Below are 19,474 nucleotides of genomic sequence, written 5' to 3' on the forward strand. Positions count from 1 at the left end.
CAAGTTGCTGAGGACAAAGGATTGGCTCAAGCTCAAAGCTCAGGACTCTACATTTTCTATTTTAGTGATCCAAGATCACATTGAGTCCATAGGAAAGCCAATACTATTAAGAGGGGATGAGGTGTTGCTTAATGGCTTGCTCGCTCAAAGTGCTTAGTGATATGCTCCAAAGCCCTCAACCACTTTCTCACATCCACATATGTCCCAAACCAAAAGTCAAACTCGGCCCCACCGAAACTTTCTATCCGGCGCCACCGAGTTCAATTGACATAGCCACTGCTAGAAACCCTAATCAATTCGGTCTCACCGATAGGGATCTCGGTCTCACCGAGATGGGATTGCAAACTCTCTGTTGCCTATTGCAATAATTTCGGTCTCACCGAAATTTGCAATCGGTCACACCGAGATTGCAATGCAAACTCTCTGTCACCCCTTCGTAACGTTTCGGTCTAACCGAGATGAGCGAATCGGTCCCACCGAGTTTGCCTAACCAACTCTCTGTTTGTCTATTACCAAAATCGGTCTCACCGAGTTTGTGTAATCGGTCTCACCGAGATTACGTTATGCCCTAACCCTAACGAAATCGGTCTCACCGAGTTGACGTGTCGGTCCCACCGAAAACCCTAACGGTCACATTATGAACCAAATCGGTCTGACCGAGTTCTCTGAATCGGTCCCACCGAGTTTGGTGATTTGTGTGTAATGGTTAGATTTTGCGTGGAGGCTATATATACCCCTCCACCCACACTTCATTCGTGGAGAGAGCCATCAGAACATGCCTACACTTCCAACACATATTTTCTAAGAGAGAACCACCTACACTTGTGTTGAGGTCAAGATATTCCATTCCAACCACATGAATCTTGATCTCTAGCCTTCCCCAAGTTGCTTTCCACTCAAATCTTCTTTCCACCAAATCCAAATCCTGTGAGAGAGAGTTGAGTGTTGGGGAGACTATCATTTGAAGCACAAGAGCAAGGAGTTCATCATCAACACACCATTTGTTACTTCTTGGAGAGTGGTGTCTCCTAGATTGGCTAGGTGTCACTTGGGAGCCTCCGTCAAGATTATGGATTTGAACCAAGGAGTTTGTAAGGGCAAGGAGATCGCCTACTTCGTGAAGATCTACCCTAGTGAGGCAAGTCCTTCATGGGCGACGGCCATGGTGGGATAGACAAGGTTGCTTCTTCGTCGACCCTTCGTGGGTGGAGCCCTCCGTGGACTCGCGCAACCGTTACCCTTCGTGGGTTGAAGTCTCCATCAACGTGGATGTATGATATCACCACCTATCGGAACCACGGATAAAAAATCTCTGTGTCTCCAAATTGCGTTTGCACACTCCAATCCCGTCCCTTTACATTCTTGCAACTTGCATGCTTTACTTTCCGCTGCTCATATACTCTTGCCATGCTTGCTTGATATGTATTGTGAATGTTTAAACTTGTGCCAAAACTCCACATCAACTTAAGGAAACTAAAAACTGCAACTTTTCTTCTTAGAGTCTATTCACCCCCCTCTAGACACCTCTTCTCGATCCTTTCAACTTCAACTTGACTCGGTCAGGTACCGTCTTGGTGTTGATGCTCATGAGGTTCATCTGATCTTGCCAAGTCCTGTTGTGTCAGCAGTGCTTCAGAAGTAGTGTTAGGTGTGAAGGCAGCTTGGGAACTGGCCACTTCCGGAGCAAACGAACGAGTAACTCGTTGAGATGCTGGTACAGTTGAAGCGGATGCTGCAGCTGGTGGAGCAGGTCATACTGTGTTTGTAGATTTAGCCGGTGGACTTGGACCTTCTACTGCATTATAAGTACCAGCAGAATCTGGACGGCCGATCCTTTTCCGTTTCACCTAACGAGTAACACCACTCCCTACTATATTATTTTCCTTGCTCTTTTTTGACTTTGCCATGTCAAGCTGTACCCACAACACAAAAGAATAAAATCGCTCTTCAGAACTCATTGATGCATGATACAGACAAGCAATACTTTGATGTAAGACAACCGTATGAGGATGGAATATGTAAGGAAAACAGGACAACATGACATATTCACAGCTACGATGTGTAAACTAAGCAGAAGGATTTTCAAGAAAATAGAAGTGATGCAAGCTAGACACCATATGAAAGATGCAACCAATATTACTCTGCCAAGTTAAAGTGTCTTATCATAAGTGGCAATTCGAAAAATTAGAAGCAGTACAACGTAGAAATCAATGCAAGATGCAACCACTATCAAACTGCCATGTTAAAAGTGTCCAATCATGAGTGACTGATGCGGGATACGCAACAACAGTACTTTGATGTAAGAACATGGTATGATAGATAGATGCAGTGTATTCTAGACACAGAACGCCATGTCATATGCACATGTATAACGTATGAACTCAGCAGGTGCAATTTAATCAAAATAGAAGAAATACAGGCTAGACAACATATGCAACATGAAACCAATTATCACACTGTCAACTTAGAGCAAGCACCTACGATGGAGTACGGGAGATGAACTCATCATGTAGACTTGGGACTTCAACTTTTTTTTTGACTGGGAACTGTAGGGGAAACCCCCACAGCATATCATCACTTTATTGAGTAAAAGAGTTACAGTACAAGTACAAAGGAGGATTACAAGAGGTAATCAAAGTAACTTGGGACTTCAACTTCATTAGCAGTAGCAGTGGAAAATCTAGAGACTCTCTGTTTGCGTCGGTGCGGAGGACCACCAACATCCCCTAACTTACTCTTTTCCTTCCTATTTCCTGATATTGCCTTATGAAGTCAAAACCACAAGAAGATGAATAAAATTAGCTCCGCATAACTGGTTGATGCATGATACAGCCGAACACTACTTTGATGTAAGGCAAGCGCAGGATAGGAGGATGGAATATATAGAGAAAAAGATAGCGTTTCATATTCACACGTACGATATGAGGATGGAATATCTATGAAAAAACAGTAAGCGGAAGGCATTTCAACAAAATTAGAAGAAATGAAAACTAGGCACCATATGAACATGCAACCAATATCACTCTATCAGGTAAAAAGTGTCTCGTCGTAAGTGTCATTTCAAGAAATTAGAAGCAGTACAAGCTAGAAGACAATGCAAGATGCAACCTACATCACAGTCCCAAGTTAAATGTGTCTTATGGGTAAGTGATCGTTGCAGGTATAAGTTGTAAGCTACGCAGATGCAATTCAACTAATCAGAAGCAATACAAACTAGACATCATACGGAAAACGCAACCACATATAACAGTTCCAAGTTAGAGCAAGCACCTGTGATGGTGGAGTAGGGGAGATGTGCTCATCATGTACACGTATGTTCTAGAAACAGGAACACGTGTCATATTCACAGGCATTATGTGTAAAGTAAGCAGATGCAACTCAACAAAGTTAGAAGCAATACAAGCTTGACATCATACGCAACATGCAACCACATATAATAGTGCCAAGTTAGAGCAAGCACCTGTGATGGTGGAGTAGGGGAGATGTGCTCATCATCTACACAGCTACGTTGACTGTCTAGCCTTGCGTTGTCTTGCGAATCTTGTTGGGAGGACGGTGGAGTAGAATCTGTAGAGAACCTCTGTTTCAGTTGCTCGGAAGGACCACCATCATCCAATGCCTTGCCAATTTCCTTCAGCTTTATTGATTTTGCATTGTGAGGTCAAACCGACAAGAAAAAGGAATATAATTCGCTCTTCAGAACTCATCATGCATGATACTGACGAACACTACTCTGATGAAAGGCAAAGTCATGATACGAGGATGGAATATGTATGAAAAAATGGACGGCTTGACATATTCACACCTATGATGTGGTAACTAAGCAGAAGGCACTTCAACAAATTAGAAGAACCGCAAACTAGACACCATATGAAAGGTGCAATCAATATCACTCTACCAAGTTAAAACTGTCTCATCATAGGTGGCGTTAATCAAACTAGAAGCAATACATGCTAGAAATCATATTCAAGACGCAAACCAATATCACACTGCCAACTTAAAGGTGTTCCATCATAAGTGACTGATGCAAGATACACAAGAAGAGTAGTTTCATGTAAGAACATGGTGTGATAGACACATATAGTATGTACCAAAAACAGGAAAGCATGTCATATTCACACGTATCATGTGTAAGCTAAGCAGATGCAGTTTACACTAATTAGGAGCAATACAAGCTAGACACCATATGCAACATGCAACCAGATATCACACTGCCAAGTTAGAGCAAGCACCTTGGATGGTGGAGTAGGGCAGCGGAGACTTGGACCTTGTAATGCACTATTAGTACAAGGAGAATCGGTACAGATGCTCCGTTTACGTTGTTGCAGAGGACCACCATCATCGCCTTCCTTACTCTTTTCCTTCCTCTTTCTTGATTTTGCCTTGTTAAGTCAAACCCACAAGAAAAAGGAATAAAATTTGCTCTTCAGAACACATTGATGCATGATACTGACGAACACTACTTTCATGTAAGGCAGCCGCATGATAGGAGGATGGAATATGTATGAAAAATAGGACGGCGTGACATATTGACATGTATGATGTATAAAGTGTAAACTAAGCACAAGGTGCTTGAACTTGTTAGAATCAATGCAAGCTAGAAACCATATGAAAGATGAAACCAATATCACTCTGCCAAATTAAAATGGTGCCCTAACAAATGTATTTGACCAAATTAGAAGCAATACATGGCAATAGGCTAGAAATAATATGCAATATGCAACGAATAAAGGTGACTCATCGTAAGTGATTGATGCAGGATACAGAAGAGAGGTAGTTTCATGTAAGAACAAGGTTAACACATAGATGTCTTATGTACCAAAAATAGGAAGGCATGTCATATTCACAGGTATAATGTGTAAACTAAGTAGATGCAATTTACCCTAATTAGAAGCATTACAAGCTAGACACCGTATGCAACATGCAACCACATATCACACTACGAAGTTAGAGCAAGCACCTGTGATGGTGGTGTGGGGGAATTGCGGTCATCAACTAGAGAGCTACGTTGACTATCTTCATTTAGCCTTGTTGTTTCTTGAGAATCATGTGGGGAGGATGACACTGCACTCTTTAAACGAGTATGGCGTCTCACAGTAACCCACCCGGGTGACTGTCTCATCATAAGTGATTGACGAGGGATACAAAAGAGCATTAGTTTGATGTACGAACATGGTTAATAGACATATGTAGTATGTATCAAAAACAGGAAGGCATGTCATTATCAAAGGTATCATGTGTAAAGTAAGTAGATGCAATTTAACCAAATTGGAAGCAATACAAGCTACACACCATATGCAACATGCAACCACATTTGACAGCGCGAAGTTAAAGCAAGCACCTGGGATGGTTGTGTGTGGCAATTGAGATCATCAACTGCAGAGCTACGTTTACTGTCTCCAACTGCTGACACAGCATCCTTTAGAGCGCTGAAATGCTTAGTGCTTATCTTCGAATTACACTGGAGCGACTTCTGTCTTTTCTTTTCAGCATTCATCAACACTGCGTCAGAGTCTGAAATACCCATGCATAAAAAGCCAATAGTGTGAGTATGGGTGAAGTGTGTGCACAATTAGTACAGCGTAAAGGTAGTAGATAGCAGGTCAGTGAGAAATAAATGACGGGAGACATATGATAGCTCTACAACATGCATGGCACACTAAATTACGACAGGATTCTATGAAAATAACATTCGACTGAAAACAAATAGTTCAGTCCATTTTTTCTGCACCGTCCGATGTACAAAGAACGGGCAGATCGCCTTCATCTGCCTCCAGCCAGTCAGTGTTGACGATCTTCCTCGAAACGGCAGCGACCACCGGCCCAGTCCCCTACCTGCGCCCTCTCCTCGACCTCACCGCACCGCCGTGCTTGGCACCGCCCCCCGGCAATCCATTCAAACCCCGCCGACCTCCAGATCGGGCGCAAGCAGCTCCTGCGCCCACACCCCTATGATAGACACCGATGCGCCGCTTCCCCAGCGAACAAGCAGACTAGGTGCTCTACGCGCCTAAGCGAGTGCTGCTTCTTTTAATTGCGGTTCGACTGACCCTGAATTGAAATCCAGGCGGGCTACTGACCTCTAGCAAAGGTGAAATAGTAAAGGGAGGAAACCTTGTGCATTTAGTATCACGAAGAAGATGCAGTAAGAAGCGCTCAACTAGTTTTTTCGTGGGATGAATACGGTGCGAGCAGAGACGTAAGGTTTGCACAAATAAGGGAAGAGGAGTACCTCTTTCTGCTGGCAGTGCTGTGTCCTCCTTCTGTTTTTCCAATGATCTTCTTGTGGTTCGCTGGAAATGAGAAGTTGTGGAGGACGGTGCAGCCTTGGACGAACCCATGGCCAAGTTGTTGAGTGTGGTGCGGTGGCTGTCTGTCGGCGGTGGGGAAGCAGATCCGAGGCGGCGAACGACGGCGTAGCGGGAACAGCTCCGGTGCGGTGGACGGTTGCGACAGTGGAGCGGCAGTAGTGAGGCGCAAGACGGCGTGGTCGGAGTAGTTCTGGTACGGCGCACGTCGGCGTCGGCGTCGTGGAGGCAGCTCTACATCGGCTTCAGCTGCTAAGTCCTTGAGGGCGTTGCGGTTGCGGTTGCGTTGGACGACGACGTCGGGGTACCGGCTCCGGCGTGATGGAGGAGGGCGGCGGTGGATTGGGCGCTATGGGGTGGAGGACGGAGGAGGCTGGGGTTTCGCGGCTGGTGGAGAGGGCGTTTTGGCGCCCACGGAGTATGAATGGGGAAACGGAGGAAGGCGGGGAACTAAGGGGGGACAATATTTCGGTTTGGGACGCGCTTGTTTGAAATTTGGGGAAAGTTACAAACTTTGCCCCCATCTAAAATTTCGGACATATTGCGGGTTGGGGGTAGGACAGTAATCTCAGGTGTCCCAAATGTGGGCGGTATAGATTTCGGCCGAGCGCACGGGTGTTTAGGCGCCCACGGCGTATGAATGCTTCTCGGAGGCGGTTGAGACTGGCGTCTTGGTGAAGTTACAAACCTACCCTGGTTTAGACCTTTGGACATCAGGCCGATAGGCTACACGGGCCAGAGTTAGGACAATAATTTCCTACCACCAAACATTAGTCTTGCGCGGTTTCGGGTGACCAGAGGCCTATTTGGCGCTTCGTTCAATATTTGGGAGCAGAAGCATTAACATTTTCGGTTCTCTTGAATTGAACATTCAGGATTTGTCAAACTTCACAAATCTTTACTCTTGAAAATCCTAAAGCTATGATTATTTTGGAATGGAGGTGGTACATTTGAATATACATTGTACACGAGTATATATTAAAAAATATGCAACTTACCTCAGTTCATGCATGGTTCCAGATATAATCTCCTTGGTTGCAAAAAAAAGTTCGACATGCGTATGAATATATATAGCATGTTCAAACGCACAACAAAGATTGATGCCCCCTTTTACATCTGATTTACAAATGCCATTATCTCGGGTTCAAATAGATGAATGCACTTCCTATGAATTCGAATCTTCGGAACCCCCTTTATGTTGAATTCGACATGTATTCTATTTCGTAGCTAGCAATTTGGAATGTATCCATGCAAGTGACAAATGTATAAAGTGCTTCACACTAACAACATGGAGTGCACTAATTAATGTTTATATATGAATTGCAAAAGCATGCATTGCCTGTATTTCAAACCGCTCTCACTCTATGGATCGATAATATGAAATGAACACATGCACATGCTAGAATTGAATAGAGTATGGGTGTCTGATAGACCGATTTTCGTCCATACGCAATTTGCAAAATTCATGATCTCATCCAAAAATAATAATGCCATTTATATTTATTTTAATGCGTAGAACCACCTTTTACATGTAGATGCACTATGCCTCGGACCGTTCTCACAAACACACTATATATCTCTCTATCTACCGCATAAGTGCACACACTTTATATGCATCAGCATTTCTCTTTCACACATGCTCACAATCTCTCTCGGGTGTCGAGGAGTCTCACGCACATGCTCTCTCTGTATCTCTCTCTCTCTCTCTTTCTGACTACTATGTACCACTCTTTTCACTAATCTCAGTTGGAAAACACTATTTCTCTCACATGCATATATACACACGCACGGTCTCTACTAGCCCTCTATATGCACATATATGTGCCTACGTGTCTCCCGCACGCACATTATCTTTAGGCCTCTCTCTTAGTAGTTGGCAGATATGATTCCATCATATCATTCGGTAGGATATCCCTGACTGTTAGGCTGGATGGTAATACGAGGCAAAGTTTTACCCTAGTTCGGACCCTTGCGGTTGAGGAAAAAGCCTACTCCTGGTACTGTATATTAGTGATACGGGTGTGTACAAAGTACACGTGAATACCAGGCATTGTGCGTGTGTGTATACTATCGACGAACTATCCCCCAAGCTTCTATAACATACTGGGGGCCTAGGGTTACAAATCATATATAGTCGGCTTATCACCAGTGGGGATAGAGTCCTCCGCGACTCTGGTAGCTAGCTTCGTGTTGTACGCCGAGTCCTCCACATGGGTCTTCATATAACGCGTCTCGATCCAACCTATGTGGCGCAGGATGGAACCGACCCATGAGTCCTCATGTTGACCCACCACAGTTAGAAATGATGTGCCCACCACACCACACACGCAATCGGCCACTAAGAAAATAAGCATGTACAATAGTACAATGTTATACATGAAAGTTAATTGCATGGTGCATCCAAAAATATTTGTTCTGCATTGTGAATGTTTATATATTCTCCTAAAATATTAGTCACATTCACGCATGACGGTCACTGTATTTCAAGCTAAAGCACTATACGGTCACTGGAGTTCAGAATATGCTCATTACGGTCACCGTATACATTCTCGTGGTGATCATACGGTATATAGCTCACGATACGTCTCCGTATTTTCTTGATGACACTGACGGACTTTGCTTTTGATGCGTGCTCCGTATTTTTTTGACGACACTTACGGTCATTGTATTTGAAGCGAAAGCACGATATGGTCACTGGACTTCAGAATAAGCTCATCACGGTCACCACATACATTTTGTCATGCTAACCAACATGTGGTTGGATGGTTAGGAGGACAGTGGTTTCTCGAGCCCACCAGGGTTAAAGTCCAGGTGCTCGCATTTATCCTGGGTTAATTTTAGTATTTTCTGGCGATGTGCGTGGGAGGAGACGTTCCACTCGACTACGAGGCACCTATGGTGACTTTGTAAAATCTCAAGATCATATGCTGGCCCACTCTCTCGAAGGTGCTCATAGGGGTAGGGTCTGCGTGTGCGCTTATAGCGATGAGTGCTTGCGCGTATATATGAGCCCTTGCGTCTGTACCGTGTTAAAAAATACATGTCATGATTATACGGTCACTGGCTCACCCGTACAACTCCGTATTTTGTTGATGACACAATCAATTGACCAGTCAAACGTTCCACGTGGCGCAACTAGTGTTGCACCATCGGGGCGCGTAACCGTGGGGCCCAGCTGTCAGCCCGTATATGAAAGAAAGAAATGGTAGTTTGAGTCTGTACTGTGTTAATAAAATACGGAGTACATTTTAGGGTGATCATACGGTCACTGGCTCACCATACAACTCCGTAATTTGTTGATGACACGATCAATTGACCAGTCAAACGGTCCACATTCAGCAGCACACATTACCATAGGGCCCACCCGTCAGCGCGTATATGAAGGACATAAATGGTAATAAATTAGTGGTCGGTGGGTACTCGAAGTCGTGAGACCTCTGGTTGGCAGTCGCCGGTGGTGGGGGGCGCGTTGATTGGGTGGTGGGGTGGGGATCGCCGGAGAAAAAGCTCGGCGCGGGGGGCCTAGAGGGATGGCCGGTGCGGCGGCGGACTGGCAGTGAGGAGTGGTTTCGGGGCGGGCGGGGCGGCGTGGCGGCGTGGGCCGGCCGCGGGCTGCGGGGGCCGACAGTTCGGCCGGTGGTGGCTGGCGGCTCGGGGGGTGGAGTTTGATGATAAACTGCAGGCCCTTGATTTCGTATCCAACGGCTGGAAAATCTAATGACCAGAGATGAAAAAGTCAGTTGACTGACGTGTAGCCTCACCCCGCACGCAAGACACGCACGCATGCAGGCGTGCAACACTGACACGTACACATAACGAACACACGTCGATGCAAAAAAACATAACGAACACACGCACGCATGCAGGCGTGCAAACTGACGCGTACACATGCACTCACGAACACACGCACGTACGCACACATGCATGCAACACTGAAACGTACCCTTGCACGCACGCAACACTCGCACGCCTACATGCACACAACACACGACGCAAGACACACGCTCAACCTATACGTGCACGCACCCTTTGTTAAGGACATGGATTGTTACGGGCATTAATCAATCTTATCTGTGATAAGCAGAACATTGATGTTTGTAGCGGTCTTTATGAATCACAACGTGTCGAACGGGCTATCAACATAGTAGGCTTATCAACATGAAAAGGATGACGTCACACTCAATGAACAATCATCGGTTTATGAAATGCCCGCTTCTGACCGCCCTGGCCCACCAAAGGTTCCTCTGCTGTGCGCTGCCTGCGTTGGGTCACTGACATGCCGACCATGTACCCAAAGAGCCCACACGTCAGTGGAAGAACGGCGCGCTGTCCTACGTCAGAGTCGAGGGCGCCACTCGCTGCACGCCCGGCTGAACATGCCTCCTTGCCGCATTCAAACGCCTCCATGAAACCCGCCCGTGTGGAAGCCGAGAAACCCACTCTGGACACACGTCCATTCATGACCGGGCCGGCATTAAACGCAACGCCGGACGAGCTCCTCCCATCCGCCCTCTATTTAATCTCCTATTTAAACGAGGCCAAACGCCGGTCAAGAATCGCACACCTCCGCCGCTCCCCTATCTCCTCCTTCACCATTTTGTCCACTCTTACAATGGCTTACGAAGAGTAGTTATTCCGCATCCAAGACGGCTGGGTGGCCCGCTGAGCCCACCGAATACGAGCTATGCAGCTCGCTGATCCACCTCCCTCCCCTCGCCCGACGGAGCCAGTTGCCGCCCCAAGCCGGCGCGCGGTTCAGCAACTCGCCGCTCCAGGCCAGCTCGCCACGCACGGGCGTCGTTGCTGCCGTCCACGCCACCGCCTTGTACCGCGTCTCACGTAGGTGGGGGATGTGCACGAAGAGAAGAGGTGCACGCACGGCGCACGTACTCCCGTCTCTTTCCCAACCACACCCGCGCGGGTACACGGTGGAGCTCATTTCTGTACGAAAAGGCAGCACACGTGGTAACTTGACACGTGTACTGGTTGTCCACTAGATGGAGGGAGGATCGTCTACCACGGGTGAACAAACAAATTGCGACTTGACGCGTTATGTTAAAAAACAGGCAAACCATGTGGGGCCTACCTTAGAGGCAAGGCTCTATACACTGGAGTACTTTTGATGTGTCCCGTCAACTCGCAGAACGAGGAGAAGCTTGCTTAGTACGCCATCTCCCCCGCCCACGGGCGCGGTGGCTCGCAGGATGAGGTGAAGCTTGCTTACTACGCCTTACGCCCGCTCCCTCGCCCACGCGCACGGTGGCTCGCAGGACGAGGAGAAAATTTTACTAGTACTCCCTCCATTTACTCCTCGTCCCTACTACATTGGTTAGAGAGATTATCATATTGTTTGGAATATATATGTCCTTTAGTACTCCCTCCATTTACTTATACAAGGCCACTATAAAAAAAATACATTTTGCATCTATACAAGGCCACAAATAGTAATCGAGACAAAAGTTACTACTCCCTCCTTTCTAGTTTATGGCTCAATTTCAAAATCTCTCCAACCAAGGTAGACGGTGAGTGGTCGAATTAATTTCGTACTCCTAGTTTGCACAAGTAATTAGTACGCTCGTTTTTCTCAAGAAGTAATGTTTACCGAGGCATTAATTAGAACGAATGCATGAATGACCACTAAATTTCCATGCACTTCTACATGCATTGGTGAGTTTTCTCTTGACACTGCTTGCATCAGGTGATCTAACGCACCTCGGAATCCAACATGTGATGGTACTACTAGTAGTAGTAGAATTGAGACTTATAAAACGGAAAAACAAATGTTTTGTAGATGAGCCCTATAAACCCTAGTGGGTACGTACTCCGTAAAATCAGATTTTCCCAAAACTAAGTCGCTCAAACTTTATTTGCTTGTTTCCCTTCCTGCCTCCTTGCCTCGAACAGACTATGCCAAACTCCCCTGCCTGCCGCGTGAGAAAAGACCCGCCCTCTCCTTTTTTTAGTCCGGGTTTGTATCGATGGATCGCGTGAAGCAGCAAAAACCCAAGTCGTGTCTTGTACTCCTCCGTCGACGCTCGCTTTCATGAATTCTGTACTTCCTGTCACCGACATGTGGACATATAGCAACCGGGTCGACATGTCAAGCACCAAATAACAGTGCAGAACAGCAGGGGGACGCACCCCAGTCATACCGCCCCAGTGGTAGTAGTAATGAGCAATGAGACGTCAAATCACAATGCCGCACCTTCCGAGACGGACGAAGCAACCATTATTTCACCCTTCGGTTCGCCATCATCTCAAACCACGTAGTATTGCTTCTGCCTCAAGAGGGACACGCGCATCACCTTGGTACATCGTTTACATGGCATGCACGTCGTTCTAGGTTGAGATTTTAACTAGCTATATATGTGATGAACAATATATGTTTAGAAACTACATCCGCTTAATAATCCAATGATATACTTTTTGTGACATAGTAACTCAGATTTAGTTAGTCAAATGGATGACCTAGAACTACGTGCACGCCCTATAAACCAAGACGTCTAAAAAAACGAGACGGAGAGGGTAGTTCAGTACGTATCTTTTTAGATCAATATAGTCGGGATTCACCAAGGAGAAAAACCAAGTGGTAGGTTGCACCTGTCGTGTTGGCGTAGTGACTCAAGCAGAGTCAGTCCGCACACAAAATGGCGACACACTTAACAGGACCCCTTTGGCCGACATGTGGCTCATCCACCGTCTTGTTCCACGTGCGATGCACCAAATTATAGTTCGGAGCAGCGGTTGGAATTGGAGGCACCCCGGTTGTAGCACCGCAGTAGTAGAAAATGAGCGATGAGGGGTCAAATCACAAAGCCCCACCTTTCCCGCATTAAGCTGGACGGACGAAGCAACCATCATTTCACTCTAGGGCGCAAGAGCATAAAGAAAAGAGAAAACCAATGATGCGTGCGGCAGCTACCTAGGGCACCCTAGGGTAGGGGTCTCCACTACAGATCATTTTTTTAAAGCGCCTCCACTACAAATCGGCTTCTCCCTCGTCCTCTTGAAGAAAACCCATGATGCGTGCGGCGGTAGGGTTTGTAGGAGTACTACTAGGGCATGCGGGGCCACGTCGTAGTAAACGGGAGAGGGATTGAGTTCAAGTCGATGCCTTAAATATGTGTGGGCCGCTTGGTTTTAGGGGAACGAGGCGGCATTTTGGGTTCGGGGACCAATGGAGATATAGTACATACAAAAAATTGTGGACGTAGGTTCGACCGAAAGGCAATGATGCATGGGCCCTGCATTTTGATATACCCAGGGCCGCGTGAAGTTTGCTACTCTAATCAAAACTAGTAAGGTACACATGCATTGAACGCATGAGATTTCGAAACCAAATTATGAATAAATACACACTATAGCATGTAAAGCTTTGAGTCATATATGCATGATGTAGTTCTTATAGTTCATCTCACTCAAAATCAATTAGTTTTATAAAAATGTTAAGATTCATGGGGTTGTGCATTGTAAAGCATAAAGTAAAAAACAAATAATGGCACTTCATTTAGAAAAAAAATCAATTATGATACGGAAGATTCTAGAACAAAGGAGAAGTGCGTGTGTTTTGAGGTTTGTGCATTATGCTTAAGTTCAACCATGGAGTCTTCTAAATTGTACATGTGGCAGATCTGGTGGAATGTTGATGATATCCAACGGCCAGTAGTGCTCAGATTTGCCATCTCTGCACTGTCGGATTAGCTTCATCTAGCGACCATCTTTCAAGTTATTCGCACACTATATAGTTCTTGTGCCATAGTTGCATGTCTTGGAAAAAAGCTACTAGTGGGTTGTACTAGCTATTTAGGAATATAAGATGTATACATGGAAGTTGTAGGGAAAGAGATGACATGGAGTATCTCAATTCCTATGAGTAGGGATTGGAAAAGAGATGTCATTTGGTTGACATCATAGGAACTTTTCTATTGAATCTAGAGATGACATGTATCTCAATTCCTATGAGGAGGGATTAGAAAAAGAGATGTAATTTGGTTCATATCATAGGAACTTTTCTATTGAATATACGCTAATGTTTATTTTCCTTTGAAATTATCGGACTATAGGAATCCATTCATATGAACCAAGTGGCTCTGAAGCTATAGAAATGATATCATGTTTATTTCCTTTGAAATGTGGAGTATCTGAATCTATTCCTATGAACCAATTGGCTCTAAAGGAAAAAATCCTATAAAAATCATATCATATAGAGTTCCTATGATATTCCTCCACACCAAAGGATGGTTGAAATTGCTGCAGGTGATACTATGGTCTTTCTTTGTAGACTCCTCCCCCATCTTTATAGTTACCTCTCGAAGATGAATGAAATGATATATACAAGGTATTCTACATGTGCAATTTGGTACACGAAAACTCGGTAAAAGTTTGCGAGGTTCGAATTTTCAATAAAGCTATATGCACTGCATTTTGGAACGGAGGGAGCATATGGCAATTCCTAACACTCACGTGGAAGATTTGTGTGTAGGGGGAGTGGCTGTTCTGTTAAATGACATGGCAAAACTGACACTGTCGGATGCCGATCTAACGGTTCTTACGGCGTTCGTCAGGAAAAGGCTTGTGGCGAACGTTTGTCGGATAATGATTTACGGACACATGCATTGCATTGATATGTGCCCCCTCTCTCTCACGCACACGCACCCTCCCGAGTCCTCTCGCACCCACCGTCTATCTGCAGGTAGACGTCACACACATATGTGCTCTTCACACCCTACCCTCAGAACTTCTAAAAAACAAAAGACGTCGCACACATTTTATTTTAGCTCACACGTCACACACTTATACTATTACTCTTGTGGCGAACGTTCTTTGGGCATAGTATATTGTACTCTCACAAAGAGAAGCGGTGCATGCACGCACTAGTTCTCTCACACCCACTCGCGGGTACACGTAGGAGCGCATTTTTTTGAAGCTGGTACAACAAAATCACTCCACTACATATATAAGCAGGAGCCTTAGCGCTTGCTTTACTAGGGTTCCTCTCGTTCACTCTCTCATGCTCTCCAGATCTAAGCAAGACATAGGTGGCCACACTCTCTCTCAGCTCACGGCTGGTCACAAATCCGGCCGGACAACCTCGACCGGGGCAGGGGTGTAGGTGCATCGTTCACGCTGTCGGCGGCGGCAAGGGAGGAGACCAACGGCTGCCCGCGCGTCCTGATCGGCGGCCGTGCCGTTCTCTCCGAGAGAGCGCTGGCTCCGGAGGGCCTCCGACCCCTTCTTCCTCCCTGCGGTATTGTGGCCAAGATGCGGCCTCCCGACACCATCTTTGCCACATGCCGACGACCCTCAGGTATATATTCCTTCGAAACCTGCCTTGCTCTACTGCCCCAGCTCCCCACTTGGCTTCGTGTGGATCTTTTTCTACTTCCGTCCGCTGTTTCAAAGCCACCTAGACTTTTACTATTATTAGAGGTAAAGCTAGTTCATACAGTCGACTCTAAGAGTTGGTTCAAACAGGGAAGAAAGTGGGAAAGCTGTAGCATGAATCTAGGACTTGGTTCTAAGAGGAAACAGGGGAAAGTAGTAGATACTGGCTACCCAACCGGACTCTTGGTTGAAAAGACGAAGAAAGCATGGTGGATGGCGAAGGGTGGGGGGAAGTGGACCTATCTCTTGGTTGAAAAAGGAAAGAAAGTGACGAGTGTTGGGGGACAACGCAAATGAGAATGAGCAGGTCTAGATTTCCTGTGCTCACATAGGAAAATGTCGCCGAGGAGATAAAAATGGGACAAATGCAGACATGTTGCCTGCGTGTTTGCCGCTCTCGGCAACCACATCTGCCTCACCACTTTATGCCTCTGCTGTCCCTACGCCCATATTGCTACCGTTAATGTAAAATCACATGAAGCATTAAGCAATGCCACCTAATGTCACTATAAGTAATGGTCTAGTGCCGTCGATAAATTGAAGCAATGCCACCACCATTTTATGAAGTGCTTCCGTCTTGCTTTATTTCCCATGAATTGTGTTTTTGCAGTTACACTTAAATCTCACACCGCTAACATTGCTTCATCCCAGTGGAACTGCACAAATTTGATTGCACATTTACTGACCATGTGCTACTCTCATGACAGTAATACTAATGCTATTGTTCTGCATGTTAATCTAGTGGCAGTGTTGATGTGATGTGATGCTACTTACTTAAGGACACTTTCATACTGTCAATCTAGTGCCAATTATAACACAATAGATGTTGTTGTTAATCATACGCCACTGCAAATATCTGTCACTGTTTAAATAACCATATTTCGTATTTGCGCAAACAGGGATGTCTGTCTCCATATCGTTTCGGGATGTCTGTCTCCGTATCGTTTCTATCCGCGCAATCAAAAGCACACACCTCAGTTTTAGTAGAACTGCGCAAAATGAGATGGCTATCCCTCGTTGTCGTCGTCTAACCACCCGTCTTCCAGGTATTCCTACATTGGTAGTTACTAGGTAGAATAACCAACGCAATCTAAAAGAAGCTGATTCATACGTTTTACTTCCTGATTGCAGTGCAGGGACGAGCGAAAACATCTGCATCCTAGTCCGGAATGCACTTTCCTCCAGTTCATCCATGGACCGAGGACAAGCTGGCATGGCTGCATGGAGGTTTTTGGGACAAGTGCGCGGACAAGAGGCATTGTGGTCTGCTTATTTCTGCAAATAGCGGCGCTTAAATTTAGTGGAATGCACAAGACTTTCAGCTGGTCAGTACACTGCATGGTCCAGTTCAGCATTCCAGCTAAGAACACAATTATAATTGGTTATTCTAGAATGAGAGAACCTAACCCTGGATGGTGGCAACAAGAAAAAACCAGAGTGAACTCCAGGAAATTTAAGCCTGCCGGGAGGCCCTTTGCTCAGAGAAGCCTTGCTTGTTTTTCCTGATTTGTAAACCTTCTCACAACTTTGCCTTTTGCTATTAACTAGTATATGTTTGTTATGTTCTATGAATCATTGAGATGTATAAAATTGCTTAACTTATGCTTTTCAAGTTTTTTATGAAGCCGAGTTTAATGTGAGTGTTCCACATGAACGCTGGACTAGCGTGTGAACGTTTGGAATTTACATTGTGGCCTCAGTTAACTGCATGAACCAATGTAACAAGATACATAGTTGCTTATATGTCAGACAGCAGATTGTTGATTGTTAGCTGGTCGATAGCCTAGTGTTGAAGCGAGCTGAGCCAATGTGCCGTGTTTATCACAACTGCTTACAAGTGGGGTAGCACCAACAGTGTTTACAAGTACTTATGTATACGTCGGCGCACAGTTCTCGAACGAGTACTCTATTTCATCAAAACACACACTGCTCGTATGATAAAACTAGTGAGGACACATCTGTTTCGGCAACAATTACGATGATTCACGGGCACACAAAAGTAGCAGCAGTTCCCATAGACGGATTCAAACAGAGTACTAGCCCCAGAGGGCTCGATAACACGCAAGGTTCGGATAATTAGACAGAATCCAAACTACTATTAAACACTAGCTGGGGCAAGTATTTCATGCCTCGATCTAATTTGGGCTTGACACAAGATGGACCTTGCCATGAACATCATCGAGGACGTTCGGCAGCAGCTCAATCCTGTGAACCTTCATGAAGAAAACCTTGTGGCCTTGCCACTCATAAACTTGTTTCTGGAGGCATGCCACGTCATCTTCCTGCGTAAGCTTGACAAGAACAGTATGCCTCACAAACGAAGGAGTAGCTTTGAACTTCTTGTGCTTCAGTACACCCTGGACAACACGCCTGGCAACAGTGAGGCTGGAATACAACTCTTCATTGGTATAAGCGCAAATGGCTTCCAGGATCCAACAGCCTAAAAACTCTGTTTTGCCAGTGCGTATATTCAGGTCATCCGCCTCATAGCGAGTGACATGTACAACCACACAATCCTTGTCTGCATCAGGGCTCTAATTGAAACAGAAACAAATTCTGAATTACTTTCCAGCATAAGAAACACAAGTTATTTAAACCACTATGTATAGCATGGCATCGAAGCTAATAAAATTTTGCATTATTCATCACCACATACTTGGATGAAAAACCACAATCGAGATCGGCATAGAAGAAAATCACCTTGGGCAGCTCAGCGGGGGGGACACATCCTCGAAGGGGGAAAACTGCTCCTGCAGTGCCACGGGGGCTGTAACCTCAAACGGGGCGTTGACCATCTCAGTAGTGGCCGTGAGCGTATCTGGGGTCGGCTCGGTGGCTGCCTCCATCTTCTTGGAGCTCTCTGTCTCATGGGGATCAGCCTCCCGCGTCTGCTCCAATATCGGCAGATCTTTGCCTGGTTCTCCTTGGTCCATCATGAAACTGACGAATACTAGGAGACCACTAAAAGGAAAACACAATCGCAATGACAATGAAACAAAAAAGGGAGTGAGGATCGGTTACTGCTTTGCAAAAGTTTTTTTTCTCTGAACGAAAATATACCAACATCACGGATCCGCTTACCTTCCCTTCGTTGGGAGAGAAGAACAGTGGCAGATGCGAGTGTTGCCTTTCTTGAAGACGGTGAGGGAGAAGGGGATTCAGCGAAGAGTGAAATGATGGTTGCTTCGTCCGTCAAACTTAGACTGCGGGGAGGTGGGGTTTTGTGATACGACGGCTCGTTATTGCCGCGCTACGACCGGGGTGACTCTCCGCCTGCATACTGCCTTCTAATTTGGTGGATGGCATTTGGGCCCGCGCGCTGCATGGCCCGCATGTCGGTGAACAAAAGTATAATGGCATTCAGTAGAGGGAGACGTTTCGATGACCTAGGAGGAGCCAGAAGCGGTATTGTATCCACTGTACTAGTAGTAATTGTTTTTCTGGGTAGCTGTAGAGTGTCTCCACTGTACTAGTAGTAATTGTTTCTCTGGGCCCAAGACAAAATAGCCCATCCACCCTAGTAAATAGTAAAATCAATTCAAAAGTCCATATATTTACTGAATGAGAGGCGCTACCCACACCCAGCACACCGCCCCCAAAAAACCTGGGTGTTCTTCTTCCTCCTCACTCCCACCCACCTCACGTCAGCTCGCTCCACTCGTACCCCCAAATTCCTCACCTCACTCCTACAGAAAACCCCAGCTCCCCTTCTTCCTCACTACTACAGAAAACCCCAGCTCCCCTTCTTCTTCACTCGCACTACAACTAGGCTCGTCATTCGT

The sequence above is a fragment of the Triticum aestivum genome, chromosome 2D, assembly GCF_018294505.1.
Source record: "Triticum aestivum cultivar Chinese Spring chromosome 2D, IWGSC CS RefSeq v2.1, whole genome shotgun sequence".
Lineage (NCBI taxonomy): Eukaryota > Viridiplantae > Streptophyta > Magnoliopsida > Poales > Poaceae > Triticum > Triticum aestivum.